The sequence below is a fragment of the Haemaphysalis longicornis genome, unplaced genomic scaffold (genome assembly GCF_048455015.1).
Source record: "Haemaphysalis longicornis isolate Haplotype H1 unplaced genomic scaffold, Haemaphysalis longicornis Haplotype H1 scaffold_4, whole genome shotgun sequence".
Classification (NCBI taxonomy): domain Eukaryota; kingdom Metazoa; phylum Arthropoda; class Arachnida; order Ixodida; family Ixodidae; genus Haemaphysalis; species Haemaphysalis longicornis.
The window spans coordinates 16,165,067-16,182,599 of NW_027526361.1; the positions used below are offsets into that span (position 1 = coordinate 16,165,067).

Genomic DNA, 17,533 nt, shown 5'->3' on the forward strand with positions numbered 1-17,533 from the left:
GTTGTACCTGCAGACCTTCCTCTTGTCCTGTCACGTCAGCACCAACGCGCCGACGTTTTTCTTGGTGCCATGGTGGAGCTTTTGTGTTTGCATTAGGCCTAACATGTCAAGAGAAAACAGACTGCGTCATAGGCAAATTTTATTTTTATGTTCTTTCCAAAACCGCAGCAAAGCACATCAAATGCCCGTAGGTGAGGGCATTCCTCAGGCTTTCAGCCCAAGCCGCGCTCAACACACGGGGCGTGGACAGTCGCAGTTCACAGTGGTCTTTCTAACACCCAATGGTCTCCAGTGTGGGCTATAAAACAGTGTCAAAACGTCTCCACGCTGCTTGCGTGCCTGCACACACGTTTGGAAGAAGTTGCTACTGCAAACAAGGGTGAACATCGTGATGCGCCTCAGCTTCTGGAGTTCTGGTGGAAAGAGGGGTTTGATGAAGCAATATTTCATGCGACCAATTTCATTTATTTAAATGTTTTTGCTGTCACGTTGGTCCTTCCTGCAAGTGGCGGCCAGTCATAAAAATGCACCTGCCACGTTCACGAATAGGGTTAATGCATGACACCTTGAAAAACAGCGCAAAAAACACGGGCGTTGAAAGGTTACACAGACACGAGCGCTCGTGTCTCAGCACTCGTGTCTGTGTAACCTTTCTACGTCGGTGTTTTTTGCGCTGTTTTTCAAGGTGTCATGCATACCCAACTAGCCCAAAGTCAAGCTTGATTGCGGTTAATGCATCCTCCTCTCATTGAGTGGGATGCCGGTTGAACGTAGTCTCAAGGGAGCAAAACACAAAACTTTCCCTGCGTTAATGTTTGCAGAGTGTTCAGGAACATCACTCGGTAGAAATTTCTCCTCAGGACTGCGCCAAGACATCACTTACAACCTGTCTGTCGTTGCTTTGCAACAGCGGACACTTTTTTTTTAATCAATACCGTAACGTAACGCCAGAAATCTCACTGCCGAGCATAAAAATCTAGGTTGCGACCACCGCAGCTCCAGTATACCGTATGGAAGAATTTGATTCCCTCAGTGAGGCCGAAGCCTCCCCCTCCCCCCCCTTTCCCTCGAATACCCGAGCACAACTATTTGAAGCGGAGCATTTGTGCCACGTAGATTTATTGCGCACCGAGACCCGTTGTGCACTCCACAACTAAAACTGCCGCTCGCGTTGCGAAGAGCCTGTTCCTGCGCAACATTTTTCTGCGAAGTTTGTCATTCGTCTGCACGCGGCTTTAACGACGCATGCGCGTACCTTTAGCAGCAAACAGTTCAAAAGTTGCGCCTAACCTCTGTTTTGCGTGAGCTCGCAGAAGCGCAGAAAACATGTGCGATTGGTCGCATACGAGTCCGCACGGTGGGGTCGTTTGTGCTTAAACGCGACACCAACGTCGGATGGCGCTAACGGCGTCATTAACGGGCCAAGCTTGGCAGTAAAAATCTCTCCGTTGCGGCCGTTCGAAGGGCGAGTGCACATTTATTGCGACGCGACAGGAAAGTGCACCAAAACGGCCAGCAGCTGACACAGTACGTGTCCTTTGGCTTTAACGTCTGTTGCGCCTGCCACCGCCTGCATTATCCTGCTCTTTGTTGAATGTACTGCACAGTTTTCGGATTCTTACGTGTGCGGGGTTCTTTTTTTTTCCCCGTGAGAAAAGGGTTCGCGAGTGCAGCACCGATTAGGGCTGTCACGGCGCCGAAGTAAATCGAGCGGTAATGGCGGCCGTCACCTGCATCACGCTGCCTGGAAGGAATTTCGGGAGCCCGGTATGTGTCGCGGTGAAAAAGCACTTTCGCTACGCAAAAAGTGTGTCTCAGACAGTATAAGTTTGCTGACTGCGAATAAACAATGGCAGCTTTTTTTGCTTCGATCTCGCTGCCACCTTCAGTGCCTTTCGGGGAACAGGTGGTGTTCTGGGTTTTCCGAACCCGGCTCCCTCCATGATTTCAAAACTCTGATTTAACCCGTGTTCAGCGAAAGTTGCAAGATGCAGTGATTTTACATTTACATGTCTCTACCTCTCTTTTTTATTATTACAATAGTTAAAGGAGCTCCGCCAAACCCGCCCGGCCATTCGCGATTGATGGCCCCACAAATCGTAGTGCTTAAAAGGAGTGTGAGATGGCAGGACCAGTTGTTTGCGCCCCCCTTTTCGGGAATTTTCTGCTTTAATAAGCAACTGCTGCTGCCCCGAGTGGTATATTTCTATTCACGGCGTTGTACTTTACCGACACAGCCAATTCCTTTATATACCTCTGGGCCCTTTCAATCTCTAAGTTTAGAAAAGTTTGTGCCTATTTATTTCTTCATATTTCACTACTGAAATCGCCGATGCTATATGTCGCAGAGAAGGCTAAAGTCGATTATTGATCTCTTAGAAGACGTGCCTCGAGAAGTGACGTCTTTCTACCGTCGATTAATATTACGTTTTTTGTTGCCGGCTTGAGTGTGACACTGGTTTCTCGTGGTCAAGACTTTACACCGCTGCCAGCGCTCCATATCATTCGCGATAGAAATAACAAAATACCTGCCCCCACTGTTCACTGCCCTCACCACGCGGCGACAAGAGCAGAGCTCTACCGAGAGCCAAGGCCTTCCCTGTGCCGCCATGGAGGGCCTTCTGTTCCCGAAGGGTATTGCGTCCACCCAACAGGAAGTCTTCGTCCAGCTGCTCCATTCGCTGGAGGCGAGCGGCCTCGCACAGCGGCTGTGGCCCGGACTGCCGTGTTAATGACTGATGTGCACGGACTGAATTACCCTACCTTTTATCCTTCCGTCTCTCTTTATCTATTTAACACTCTGTCCTGTCCTTTCACTCCACCTCAACTTCCTTTCCTCGCACTGGGTTGTATGCATGTGTTCTCGCTGCCGAGCCCAAAAATATCCCCAGTGCACTTCCTTTCCTTTCTCTTTCCCTCAAACCTCAAACCGCAAACAACAACAGCCCAGTGACGGCACACATCATCGAGTGCCTTTTTGTCGCAACTGAAGTCTGAACCTTGAGTGAAAATGTCTACAGCAGTCACATCTTTGCAGTACCGCGCATACTTTTAAGGTGATCAAGGACGCCACATAGGCCCAACCAGCTAGGCTTGCGTCCTTCCGTTAGTGTACTTTCATTGGTTGTGTCTGTCCCTGCGTCACATGCTTTCTGCTACAAGCGAAGCAGCGACCGATGTCTCTGTTCGGTGTTCTGGAAAGGAAGGTGGCTGCATGCGCCTGGATGCAGGGCGTAGTACATCCCAGAAGGCACCTTCTGGTAAGAATAGATGTCTTGCGCCCATTCTCCGCGTTCTCGCCAGACATATGGCGAAGGCTTGTGTTCGCTCTTTGCAAATGGGCCACTGTGGCGAAGCAGCGCACGACAAGTCCTTGTAAATCTAGATCCGGCCAACCAGTCAACGTCGTCCCTTATTCACCGAACCAGCATTCCGCATATCATACTTGAGAGGAGCGCTGTGTGGCTTTCGTGCACGTGACAACATGCGGGCGGAACAGTCCACGTGCTTTCATAACACAGAATTATATATCTTAACAACATATTGCATAATTGGCTTAACCTACACAGAGGAGCGCAATAATAAAATGCGAGCTGAGGAGTACCAACAAAATGTTTATTGTAAGCTAACTCAACTGCTCGAATTTGTTTACACTGTCCCCCTGGCGTACTTGGAAATCACGATGACTGTTGCGAGAAATTGTACCCATCAGCTAAGAAATGACACGTGTCCTAGCATGGTAATGGTCAAAAAGCTATGAATTTATAATTCAGATCAGAAGCAAGCTTCAACTATGGTATCTCACCATTAGCTATCGATGGCGGTTTTTTTTCGCCATGAAAGTAATGGTCGGTGGACGGACAGACACTTGTCCCAATGTGCACCATGCCTGATACCACGCGCCGTAGTAAGACCTTACGGTATTTTCGAAACCACCTTGCTGACGCTACCTCCGTGTGGTCGTCCGGGAGCTTTCTTCACTAGAGCAACCACTTTCAACGCAGAAACCAAACAAGGAAAGCATGCTAAAAACCCCGGGAGGTCATTTACAGCTGCAGAGTTAGGCCAGGTGTGGGTCTGTGGTTTACAAAAGCGGCTTTCCGCTTGTTATGTGATTGCATAAGATAGGAATGACTATAATTCCGTTTTAGGCTATCGTAATTTGCTTCGAATTTGCCACAACCGACTTTGAACCTGTTTGGATGTTGCGCCGTAAGTATCGCTCCAGCTGGCGTCACGACGCGCTCAAGACCACACGAACAGGCTTGTGCGGAGTGCGAGATCCTTGAGTGCATTAAAGCTAGCCACAGATAATTACGTATGCCAACTTTTTTCGTGCGCTGTTTCATGAGTAATGTGGTAGCATGCATCCCTCGGGGCTGAAAGCTACTTCGAACACTACAACGTGGATCCTCCCACAGGGGTCCATTCAGGAGTGAGTGAGCAAGGGAAGGTGTTCCAGTTCAGGGCTTCGTCACAACCTTGGACGCTGACAGCCAGCGTTTCTATCTAGGAAATAGAAGAAATGTGCGAGTGAAGAAGTGGAAAGTGCGTGTACCTTAAACGCCCAAGGCAGATGGTTGCGGTCCGACCGGTGCCATGAGGGCTGCCTGCCTAGAGGGCCAGCGTGGATTGGCAGCGTTGGTTCAAAGCGTGCGCAGTGCAGATTACCTGTTGCTGCTTGTCCCTCGTGGTACAGAGCGTTTGCAGAGAGGCAGCCGCTTCAGCGCTGGGCTGCCGTCCATCGTTGAGCCGTTTCGACAACGACGAACTTCAGCCCAAGGCAGAAGCAGCCGGTCGCGTGGCTCCGACGCGGACACAATGCCTGCTCGGCTGGCTGCATCGTTGGCCGTCGCAGCTGGCGCGCGAGTCCGCGCCGCAGCGGCGGCCTTGGGCATCTCTGGCCAGTGCGCGTCTCAGCGGGGCACTGCATCGGCCCGAGAATCGCGGGAATCGAAGCAGCTGTGTTGCGCAGCAGCTCCAGCCTAGACTTCTCATTGTTCTGCTTCCAGGCGGACACCGTTCACCCCACCCGAGAGGCATCAGTCAATGGTGATGCGTATGCATCGATGTTTCCCTGCATCCACGCCTCATAACGGTTCTCCGCACTGGGCTGCCGAACCAGCTTCTGGTGCCAGCAACTTGCAGGCCTAAATCCGTTCCCTTGTCTTGGCGATGTCGAACACGCTGCGAGAGTTGACTGAAGAAGTTCGAGTGAGGTTTACTCGGAAATTAGAGCTTATCGCCGCTGGCAAGGATTAATCATCTTTTGCAAACGTTTAGCTTCACAGCCTATGCAATATCCTTAATAGTCGCTATCTAGTTCCTCCAAGTCCCCGTGCCTCGTATATATTTAGGCGGTTTTGCGTCCTCATTGCCTTATGAGACCTCGGTGGTTGGTTCGCTTTTGCGAGCGCGTGGGTGTTCAACATGACTTGGGAAGCTCTCCCGCAAACTCGTCGTGAAAATAGCCACTTGAGGATATTTTGTACATTTCGGAAATAGAAGCTTTACGTAGATTTTGGTGCAAGAATAACATAAGTGATTTTATTGAAATCTTCGTAAACGCTGTCTGCGATTTTTTTTTTTTTCAAAACTCAAATTCTTCACCACCAGGTGCTAGTTTTAAATATGACAATGCGATAAAAAGATTTCAGTTGTAGCCTAATTTTCCACAGAATATAAAAAGATAGACTACCGTACTACTTTTTCAACTATACAAAGGTTTTTTTTAGCAGTTTCAGTTTAGGAATGTCCTAGTTTGAGAGCACTGGTGCAGGGCAAGGATATTTTATTTTTAATTTTAGTACATTTGACGCTGCACCCTATAGGCTAGAGCTGCGGCGCAGTACAGGGCTGCGGAATAATTTAGTCCGTTGGCGATCTCCAAACGCGCCGAAACCTCATACAGACGGACGTTTTCATTTTTCGCCCCCATCGGAAAAACAGCCGTCTCGGCCGGGATCGAATCCGTGTTCTCGTGCTCAGCGGCACAATGCCATAGCCACTGAGCCACCACGGCGGGTCGATGATCACGTCAATACCATACGTGGTTTCTTTGGTTTCAGGTAAATTGCTCTTTCCTGTCGGTTTTTAAGCGGAGTAAAACAAAATCATCGAAATCTCTGGGTTGCTTCGAACAACCACACGTACACAGAGCGCTGAATTGAATGCTTCATGGCCCGCAGACACATCCCCAGAGGCGTAGGAGCTGGCCGTTGAAATTAATTTTATGACCCATAGGCTTGATCGCCATCAATCAAAAATGTGTTAAAATACGGGGGTGTGAGGCATAAAAGGAAATAAAAATAGTTCATGTGGATGGTTCCGTGGTACGAAGAACGCCAAAGCCATTTGCGCTCGTCCCTCAGATCACAAACGCTACAGATAAAAAACAGTACCACAGCCCACACAAAACTCGTTGGACATGCAATATGATCTGTGCTTTCTCAAGAGGGAACAGGTTCGTTTGGGCACAAGCACATTTATAATGGTTATGCCCAGAGACCACCAGGCCAGATCGAGCCTGACGGAGAGTCATATGTAGCTTATGAGCAGCCGGCTGTCGCCTTTATTATGAGCTCCTCGTGATAAATGAATAGGGTGAGACGTAGCATGAGCCAAGCGTGCGACATCTTCCAGGTTCACTAAAGTGGCGGTAGAAGGCAGACCACTATTAACCTTGGGTTCTTCCGCCATGGCGAGGAAGCCGATGGCGAGCCCGCTGAGAGGAACTCGACCGTCTGGGTCATACAGTTTCATACTAATATATACTAGAGGGAAATCTGGCGCCACAGTCTTAGGGGACCCGCGCTTCATCGAGCGTTCCATCGAAAACCGGGCAGGCGCGTTCCACTTGTCCTTACTTAGCATGGCTGAACAACAGGCTAAAAAGTTGGCTTTGGCTGCCAAAAAGCGACAATATTACTGAAGAAGATTAACCGAATCTTTTTGTTATATAAAATATAGCTCCAGAAAAATTTATTTGGGAGGAATTATTTAGAAGCATCATGAAAGATGAACAAGAAAAAGATGTTACCCTTTTTGGTGATTTTGGATTAAAGACAAAAAAGAAGCCATGCGGCTAACCAAGCCAAGTAGTAGAGGAACGTCGCTAGAGTCGCTAGCTGCAATGGCACCTCCCACGGCGGCCCGCGACTGCAGCGCCAGATTTCCCTCTAGTATATATTATTATAAAACTCTGTGGTCTGGGTGGCCAAGCGGCGTCTAACGCTACGGTGGACTGTTGTGCACAGCCGCGTCCAGGCGTCAGCCTAGCAATGCACTTTAGTGTTTGACTACGACGAGCGAGAACTGTCAACAGTGTACAGCGGTACCCTCCTGTGTGAAAGTTGTGCGTGAATGTGTTTGTCTTTAACTTTTTGCGTTTTTTTTTATTTGGCCAGAGCACTCACACTGCCAAGCCGTTTCAAAGGGCATGATCAATAAATCATCATCATTATACATGTGCGTTTTATGCATTTGTAGCTCTTGCCACGCCGAAGTGAACTCCCTTAAAAGATAGTATTCACATCCCCGAGATGCTGGTACGACACGAGCCCTCCACTCCTGCACGTAGGTGTGTGTGGTGGGAAATTGGCGACTCCGTGTCATGGCGGGGGCCGAATACAATGACGGCCCTACCTGAGCGAAGATACAAAAGGAAGGCGAGAAACAAAAACGCCTGCGCGTACAAGATTTTTGTGCGCGTCTAGGCGGGCGGTGTGGTCTTAATTAGGGGTGTGCGAATATTCGAAAATTTCCAATGTTACTCGAATATTAAATATGTCATATTCGTATTCGCTTCCAAAACTATCTATTCTAAACATTTCGAATATTCGAAAGGGTTCGAATAATCGGCTATTATCGAATATTTGGATTGATTTGAATGGGGGGACGCGGCTTTCAACTTCGGAAAAAAGGACAAAACATCGTATTTTTGAAAAGAACATATTCGGTATCTATATTTTCTATCCCGTGCGTTTGGGAATTTTTCCTCCCTAAAACCATCGCAAAGTGGCATAAAAATACTTTTCCTGGCTGCAGTGTCAAAATGTCCGCGCAAAAGGGCGAAAAAACGGCAATTTTCGGAGCGCTGTATCTCCGCAACTGTTACAGCGGGCGCGGCCATTTTGGTACCATTGGATCGGCCAAGCGATCCTCTTTCCGGTCCCGGCCATGTTTTTTTATTTTCGTTCATTCAGATGCACGAACGGCAAAAAAATACAGACGCTCAAACGAAGCCAGCAATGAATTCAGAATTATCATCAAAATCCACAAAGAAATAAAAAAGTTGGTTTTCAAACCCCCGTAACCCCTTAATTATTTGATATTCGATTCGATATTCGAAGATAGATATTCGTATTCGATTCGTTTTCGAAAAATTTGATATTCGCACACCCCTAGTCTTAATCTATGGCCCTCAACTGCAGTACCTTCGAAGAGTAAAACTACAGTCCTAATTCTTTTTGTAAACTGAATGACGGAGCGTCCGGAGCCGATGCCCGGTCATGTACAAAATGCTTTGATTTAAAAAATTGCAGCTTTGTGACGAGCTTCGTTATTTTGATAGCATTATTTCAGACCCTGACATGCTGAACAGCGCCGGACACAGAATTGGCCGCAAAGTTTCTTGCACCTATACATATAGTTTAGATAAATACTCCCGCGTCAAGCAATAGCTTGCACGCTAAAGAGCTTCAACCAACTTGATATGGGAGTTGGGGCTGCTCGGCATTCAAACTATGTGAAAGCAGAAGCTGTAGGCCAGCGACGTTGTAGACAGACTACTTTATGTCCACAATCGAGTGCCCACACTCTTATTAATATGGTTCTATTTAGGTTGGATGTAGGCTCCATGCTTTTCAGCACCGGCCCGGACCTACAGGTCCGCCTGGTCAAGAGGGCGGAAGAGATCGCCGGAAGGCACCGGCCTACGGCAACCACGGGACCACCAACAAGACAATGAGAAGACGTCCAGTAGGGGGCGGGCCTTCAGCCCGTTGCCTGCCACCACCATTAGGACTTCGATTCTCCTCGAGACACCTCCTCACAATAAAGGTTATCTCTCTCTCTCTCTCTCAGTATTTATATAAACATTTTGTGCCATCTATTTCCGTCATTACGAAGAATTTTTAGGTGCATAAGCTGGTTTTTTTATGGAACACGTCTTTTTTTCGCTGTAGACATCAAACCAATCTGACAGGCAAGTAAGTTGGTCTGACATGATGGAAATAAAATAGCGCTAAAAGGATAGGACGAACAGAAGAAGACACGCTGTGTGATGTGTCTTCTTCTGTTCGTCCCGTCCTATTAACGCAACTTTATTTCCATCACTGTAGACACTCCTGAAACCTTCTACTTCGTCTTCTGAAACCTGCTCTACCGATCTACCGAAACGTTTTACCTGATTTACGGAAACTAATACGCATGAGGGCATTATGGCCCGAAAACTCGGCAAAACGCAGTCTTCGTCAGTAAATGTCAACCCGCAGCGCTTTCCTTACTTAGCATTTGACGTAGCGGAAGAAGTTAAGGGCGAGAAGGCTGGGGTGAATATTTTTCTCTATTTCTGCGCCACTTCGTGACAGCCGAAATGACATGTCAAGAGTGTCCTTTACGTTATAGGTGACAAGCAAATTAATATGAAAACACTGACAAAATCCTCAAGTACACACGTATAACCCGACATGTAACCATTAAAACAGTTTAAATAACCCACAATATTTGGATTGACTTGTACTTTTACTAGCAGAAGTCGGTAGTTGCATTAAACATGTAGAGGAATCTTACTGGCGTGCGGAAGAATTTAAAGTGCATTCGTAAAGGACGACCCTGTAGCATTGGTATTTATAGTAGCGCTAGATTAAGAGCGAGAGATGTTACTTTCCGCGTATTTCGACGAGTTCTTCTGTCAGAACACAGTCGCGTATAACGACAGAGGCAAATAGCTGCTGGCGCAGAGAATTCAAATTCACAAAAACAAAACGACGATTGTCCTCCGCCTATGAATGTTGTAGAGTGCGGTAAGCGGCGAAATGAGCCCTCCCGGAGGGTAGACGAGAAAATCGGGAAGTCAGGCGAACAAGTCGGCGTTCACGGGACACCATATATCTCTGTGTGTGTGTGTGCGCGTGAATGAGATCTCCCAGAGTTTCGCTCTCTATTGACCAACGCACCGAGAAAAGGCGCGGCGATAGAGGAGCCCTTGGCCGAAAGATCGCGCCACTGTTCCAGCTTCGACGGTAGGCCACTCGGTTCCGTGTGCTTTGCGTGTCGCAAAGAAACAGTCGATCCCTCCGCTCTACCACCTGCTTGTGAACCGACATCTGCTTCATTGCACACTCCCACGTACGAAGGCCTGGAACATACGCGCTGTAGGAAATCGATGAGGATGTCGGCGCGTGCAGGCGTGAAAAATATTCTTCGAGTGAAATAACATTTCCGGGAACTTGTCCAGCGTTACATACATACATACATACATACATACATACATACATACATACATACATACATACATACATACATACATACATACATACATACATACATAAACATTTTGTGTGTTGTGCGCGCTGATGCTACACTTGGCCTATAAGGCGCGCCGTAGAGGAGTGCTATGGGATTTGACCGCGCGGGAATCTTTACGTGTTCCGACACCTCACCGCACGGGTGTTTCCATTTTAACGCGTAACGTTAAAGGCCTCCGTTGCAAAAAAGCCGGCGTCGTCGGCGGCGTCGACCGTGAGCAAACAATCAGTCTTAGCGAAAAATCCCGTAGCGCCACCTCGCGGCGTGCGCTGGAGCCCCCGGGATGGCAGGCGCCGCCCCAACAGACCGCGCGAGCAGGAGCGGAAACGTTGCGACCTCTGGCGGGCGCCGCGGGCATCCTGTGAAGTGAAACAAGAAGAACACCAGGTTACGAGAAAAGTCCCAAGCGGATTAGCACTGGCCGACTCTGGAAATGAAACAAGAACAAGGAAAGGTACGTGAGAAATGCGAGATTTTGTATTGAAACCCACATCTGGCTGCAACTTCAAGTACGAAGCATAGCGTGCTTTAAGGCCCCCTTCTCGGGGGCCGAGAAAAAGATGCTTTTTTTATTAATTCTTTCTCTCTGTGGTTAATTTAGTAGTCGTCAGTTTTACATAAATTTGTTATGAGGAGGGGAATCACATTCCGGGCACATAATAATACAAAATCCTTCTTTGTACAAGGGTTTCTTGCGACCGACGTTTCGAATGCGCCTTGAAGTCGCGTGTTCGACATATGAATAACCGCACCGGTCATTAATTGCCGTCTGGATAATTTCCAGCTGCAATCTCCGTCTAACAGCCATCAAGAAATTTCCAGTGACCTGCAGGCTTTGTCGCCTGGCTAACAGGCTGCATCTCGAGTGAAATTGGCTATATTTACTTGAAGATGAAGAAAAAAAGAAAACAAAGAAGACCTCTGAAAGTCGGATGGAAGTCTGGCCCGTGCACTGTGATTGCTGTTCCACACGCTTCCGGCGTTACGCGTTGTACTGAAAGCGGAGCGAGTACATGTAGGCCGTTGTTGGTTGGGATGATATAAGCTCAGAACGCCCTAGTAATGTTGACTTAACTTCCTTTAGATTTCTCACTCTTATCTTTATCTCAAACCTATAATAAATGTTCAGCATAGAGAGTTTTCATTCCAAAGTATAAAAAATTGTGAGTTAGCGAACCCCACGGCCCGATAGTTCCACGCCGTTGCGCGGCCTCGAAGCAACCGCAGTGCTGCCCGCTTTTTTTTTTTCCTGATGTCTTTTTTGTAGCTTTTTGTCGTTTTACTTGCAAGCCTCATCTTGCCCTCCGTGTCCCGTTATACCGCTCCCTCGGCTGCCGCCTGCTACCAATCAGGGGGTACAGCGAGCCCCGGCACTGCCCGTATCGCTTCAGCAGAAGAAAGTTGGGGCGCATATCAGCACAACACACCGTTCTTTTGTACGTACGCAATTCTGATCCGCCCAAACTAGCCTGCAGACTTTTTTTAGTGCTGTAATTATTCGAAACATTTTTGTTCCCCCGCCGCGGCCTACCTGAAGGAGCAGCAGCGTCCATTTTCTACCGCTTAGAATGGAATGCGTTGAACGAGCGCTCCGAGTAATTAGGGGGCCGCTCATTAGCCTACAATGTGCAGCTGACGGCTGGCGTTTTGCCTGACGCAAGGGGCTAATTACGAAATTATAGACACGACACGGCAGATCGGGAGCTTTGACGACGAAGATCGCTCCGTCCGATGCAGAGGGGACAGCGCGGAAACGAGCTTCCTGATTGAAGCCGCTTCCGCGCTGCACCTGTATAGCTGACCGGGCCGCGTAGGAAGGTTTCAATTAACGCAAACCGTTCGACTTCCGGCCGGGGAAAGAACTGAAGCGTCCCGGGGCTGGCAGACATTGTTTGGCCGGTCGATTCGCTAGCTTGAATAGGTTTGATTTTGAAGTCGCTAATTTGTGAATCGCTCACTGTTTGCCTGCAATGACTTTTTTGTCACATACAAAGGTTGTAGGTTCTATGCCGCTCTTGAATGTAATGTAATTACACTAAACCTAATCGCACTAGAAAACGAGAACATTTTCAGCAGCGTCATCAAAGGCCATGGTAACGCAGCTTCTACTTGAACTCAACAGTCTATATATACGTTAGCTAACTGACGTGTTTCAGCAAGTCCTGCGAAAAATATTCGGCGTAAATTAACGGCTCATGACAATATGACGGTACCGCAAAAAAAAAAAAACCGCCACGCAAGAAAATACACCATAATCGGTTTTTACCAATGCCCTCAAAAACAAAAATACTAACCCTGATCTGTTCCTCTTTTCTTTTTTAAATTTGCAGCCAGATACGTTCCACATACATATCTGGCTGCAAATACGTTCCACATAGGCAAGATAACTGTTATTAAGAATAACAGAGGTGATCCGTAGAGAAGGCAAGCGTGGCAGGGGGAGGAGAAGGTTAGATGGGCAGATGAGATCAAGATGTTTGCGGGGATAAATTGGTCGCAGTTAGCACAGGACCGGGATAATTGGAGATCTATGGGAGAGGCCTTTGCACTGCAGTGGGCGTAGATATGTTGATGATGATGATGATGATGATGACGTTCCACATAAATTACTGAAACGAAACAAGTAGAATTTTTCAACAAAGAGGTAATTACTGCGACCTTTCACAAGGGTCTGGGTGCTATCCCCGGTTTATGGAATTTCGATTATTTGTGTAATCAGTGAATTTGAGACCATTGGCGGTTACAATAAAAGAATCTTGCTCAAAGCTTTTAATTACCAAGCTTCGTAGCGTCGGAAAGGATGCAAAATGGCGACGCTTTGAGAAAGATATTTTGAAAAGAAGGAAATCATCGACGCTGGAAAGACGCTTGCAGAAGCGATCTCATTCAGGCTAAATTGCAGCCGCACGCTGGCGCTGATAACAACCGCAGCTCCAACACTTGACGCCATAGTGCGTTGTCGGGGAAGAGGGGGGTGCACTGAGGCGCGTGACGCTCGAATGGGGCGCTCCACCGGCACGGGGTTTTAATTGGGCGCGTTTCTTGAGAGCGTCCAACATCTGCCTCACTAATGACGTTTCGGCAGCAGCAACATTTTGTTTCCGTTCTCTTTTCTTTCTTTGGTGGTGCGCAACCTCGTAATTGAAAAACATTATCTCCATTTATTCGTAAGAAGTAAATTTTGTTTTTTATTACGGCTAGCTGCGTAGTTAGTAACCGCATCCCTTATATAATGGGCCTGTTGTGACATTATGGGTTACTCTTTCATTTGTTGTTGAAGGTATTGACATGTTATTCAAAACTGAAGTCGTCTATTGATCGATAAATCTTCCGATTAGTTCATTATTGTTTTAATACCGACTACAATTGCTTAAACAGTTAATCTGGTGAGGCCACGTGAGCAAAATGGGCGAGAAATTACGCGGCTTGAGCGTGTTGGTAGGATCACCACCGTGTTCAAATAACCTGCGGTACGCCGCAATACCACACGGTACAAGTACACACGAAAAGTATACACGACGAAAGCCTCAAGCTGTTATTTTTTTTTCACGAGCACAAGACCGTCTGGATGGTACAGCAAAAGGGAAAACCATAATTTGCAGTGATTGGGCGCCGTATAGGCTAGATCCGGCAAAAATAACTTACGGATAATCCTACGATGACATCGAACTCCGAGATTTCTCATTCAAGAAATAGTGCGCGTAACTATAATTATGATTCGCGCCCCGTTCGTATCAGCGCCGTGCAATTATCCGTTGCCATCATCTGGAATTACTGTGGAAAGCCAAGGAACACGCTGTTGACTAAAGATGTGAGCAAGTTTTATGCCTGGGGAGCTGGAAAACTTGCAATGCATGCTTGAAATTATTTCAACCACACCATTTCGGTCACGTGACAGTAAAAGCAGCTATCAAACGAGGAATATTGCATTTATATGTCGTTTTAATATACTGGCAACACTGATTAACTGTCCCTTGGATCTATTAACGCTACCTGGTTCATGGCGTTAAAATATTTAACCTACGCGCCACCATGTTTTTAATTGTTGCTTGATTACGAAACGCCCAGCACAGTCGCAATACGGGCTGAGAAAACTGCTGCCTTGTGCTTATTAGGATTACTCGGGCCAATGCGAGAGCCTTGGAGAGGGAAGTAGAGAAGGGTTCCATGAGAACAGCAGTTGTACATGGATCAGCCAGTCGCTAGGGAAAAGACAATATCCTTTCAGAAGGCTTCACCCAAAGTTTTAAAGGTAAAAAACACGCCGAGAAAACACGGTGCCAGATAGCCACATCCCAACTCCGACGCCGTCCGACTTGAACCACAGTCTATCGAACTTACTGCACGACCCTTAGATGTCGTCTTGCATGAAGTGCTTCGCGGGGAAGGTAGGCGTCGTCCCCAGGAGTAGGAAGGAGGTTGTTCATGCACACGACGATGCCTAAATTCGAGGAATCCTTTCGAGTCTTACCTCGGTTCCTCGGAAGCACGGAGCCGCGCAGTTGTCGATCGGCTTCCGGCATCTGTTGCGGGCGCCGCTGCTTCCCATGGTCCGCTTTCGTTGCGTATCGGCGACGCTCGGCTTGTTGCACGATGCTGTTTCCTCTCGAGAAACTTCTCTCCTGAGGCCTTCTGTCGTCTGACGTGACAAGAAACTCAAGACCAATTTATAAAAGCGGTTTGGAACGCCATTATTGACGTTAGTGCGACTGTATCGCGCTGCTTGTAAATAGGTTTTGATTGCTTCTAATGTAAGTAGTAGTTACACTTATTATTGAAATGTGAAAATAATGGTGTAAACGAGCGAAAGGAAAGGGAAGAGGAGAGTTGTAGCGCTGGGACAATGGGACAGCTCTCGGATTTCACTGGGCCACTTCTTGTTCGCGCTGATAAGGGTTCGGTTCTTTTCAGCCCCGCCTTTGTCTTAAGTTCATCCCAACTGGTGGGCCAGGCAAGACAGTCCATCGCGAGCAGGACCGGTGAGGTCCCCGCCCAAGCAACTCGTGACAGGCCGCTATTGAGAGAATAAAGGGCAATTTTTGGGTGTAATTCTTTGTCAAATTGGTGCGGACCAGGGTGCAGTCGTGGTGCCATGAATGTTCGGTGTTTGGCAAAAGTGGTAGTGCATCTTGCCACTCATACGGCCGTGCCTTTGCAATAGCGGCGAATGTGGATGAGTGCGTGCAGCCACACCTCCATGCACACGCAGCCAGCGTTTACCTCCGTCTTTTGTTACAAGGCTAAACAGACATTGATAAAGGTGCCAAAAAAATGCGTCTCATCAAACAAATATGAACACGTAGGAACATTACGCAATTCAAAACGCAAGAACAACTAAGCACTTCGTATTAGTTACAACTTTCCTCTGTATTCTTAACTTGGCTATACACATTGAGTTATTTTTTCTCCTGAGGCCACAATCAAAAAAAGGGTAACATTTCTTTCTTGTTCGTCTGGAATGCAGCTTCTAAATGTTCTCTGAAAAATAAGCATTTTGGATCTCCAATATTCTATTGATAAAATAGTTTTGAATAATATCTTACAATAACACTGTGCCTTCTTTTTTTTTTTTTGAGACACAGATAATTTTTCTGCCTAATCATGAGCCATGTCAAGGACAAGTGAAACGTTACTACCCAGTGCATGACGGCATGCTCGCTGAAGCGCGACTCATTCGGACACTGGTGCCACATTTCCCTCTAGTGTACATTACTGAGGAATTCTATGGGAAGTTTTAAATAAGCTAGGAACTTCTGGTGACAGCGGTGATCGTCACCGGACAATCCAGCTGAGCGGGTATAATACTGTTCTTATATTCAGCCTTGTTACCTTAACGCTGAGCCTAACGACGACGCAAGCGGTCTCAAACTCATTGAATGTCGAGCTGCGTGTACTGGTTGAGGTCGTTGTTTAAGTCCAAAGCCATAACACATTCACTCGGTTCACCGCAAGTCAGCTTGAGCCGTAAAGACGATAGGGGATCTGGAAAAACTTAGTGGTGAAAGCTCCAGAAACCCCGCCTTATAAACCTCCCTGGTTATAGAAGGACTATGATCTCCAAATCTCCCATTCTAGGCCCAGAGGCTTGTAATTCATCGTGATGATTCACCCTTTTAGCCAGTCAAGCCAACTTGTTTTGTGTGAGAGTGTGTGCTTGTGCGTGCGTGCATTTGCATGAGTGCGTGTTCGTATCCGCGTGTGTGTGTGCGTGTGTGTGCGCGCCTATGTGCGTATGTGAGTTTGCGTGCCTGCGCGCGCGCTTATAGAAACTGTTTAATGGGAAGACCGTCTTCAGCCGATATAATCGTGGTGACCATCATAATCGCAAAGAGCGGGATTCGCCGTACATTACGCACTGTGGAAGAAGCGCTTTTTAAAGCGCAGCATTCTATGCCTCCCTCATGGCGACCGTCCCGTCACCAAAACGCACTGCAGGAAGGCCAACTTTATACAATGGGTTTCACAAAACGGTGATGGTGATAAGCGAAGGTACATCAAACCCCTCAAGAAAAAAAAACTCTACGCGTGGTCGGAATCGAACCTAGGGCCCTCGTGGTACGAAGCCGACGTCTATCCGGTTGCGCCATTCCGACAGGGTTGAACCAACTTCGCGTTTTACTCTTAGAAATGGGCTGTGATTTTTCGGACTTGCACCTTTATTACTGCTGCGGTCTTAGACCTGATATTTTCCCCTGGATATTCTGTCTCTCCTCTTTACTGCTGCTTCTAACGTCCCGTCCGTCGATACCCACCATAGTACTCGTGTTGTTCACCAGTTTTCTGCACTGTTCGATCGATGCTGTCGATGATGATTATGATGCGGATGATGATTGAGAAAAAATAACGAAGGCGCATACTCCCTCCGGCATCTATCCCATAGATTGGACAGCGAGTTCTGAGAGAGGAAGGAGACAGCGAGGACTAAGAGAGAGAGAGAGATAGAAAGAGAGAGAGGCAGAGAGATGGGGCAAAAAGGGAGGAATTGGGGGGATTTCAAAAGTAG

At 47.5% G+C, this 17,533-nt stretch overlaps 1 protein-coding gene and 1 long non-coding RNA gene across 2 annotated transcripts in view; both read right to left on the reverse strand.

Annotated features, from left to right (window-relative positions):
- Nucleotides 1-17,533, reverse strand: part of LOC144178302 (proclotting enzyme-like) — a 439,300-nt gene that overhangs the window by 421,174 nt on the left and 593 nt on the right. The window lies entirely within an intron of this gene.
- LOC144178298 (uncharacterized) lies at nucleotides 127-4,819 on the reverse strand. Its single transcript, XR_013323992.1, has 2 exons — nucleotides 4,559-4,819; nucleotides 127-413 (listed from the first exon to the last, which is right to left on the reverse strand). It is a non-coding gene; the product is annotated as an uncharacterized LOC144178298 (long non-coding RNA).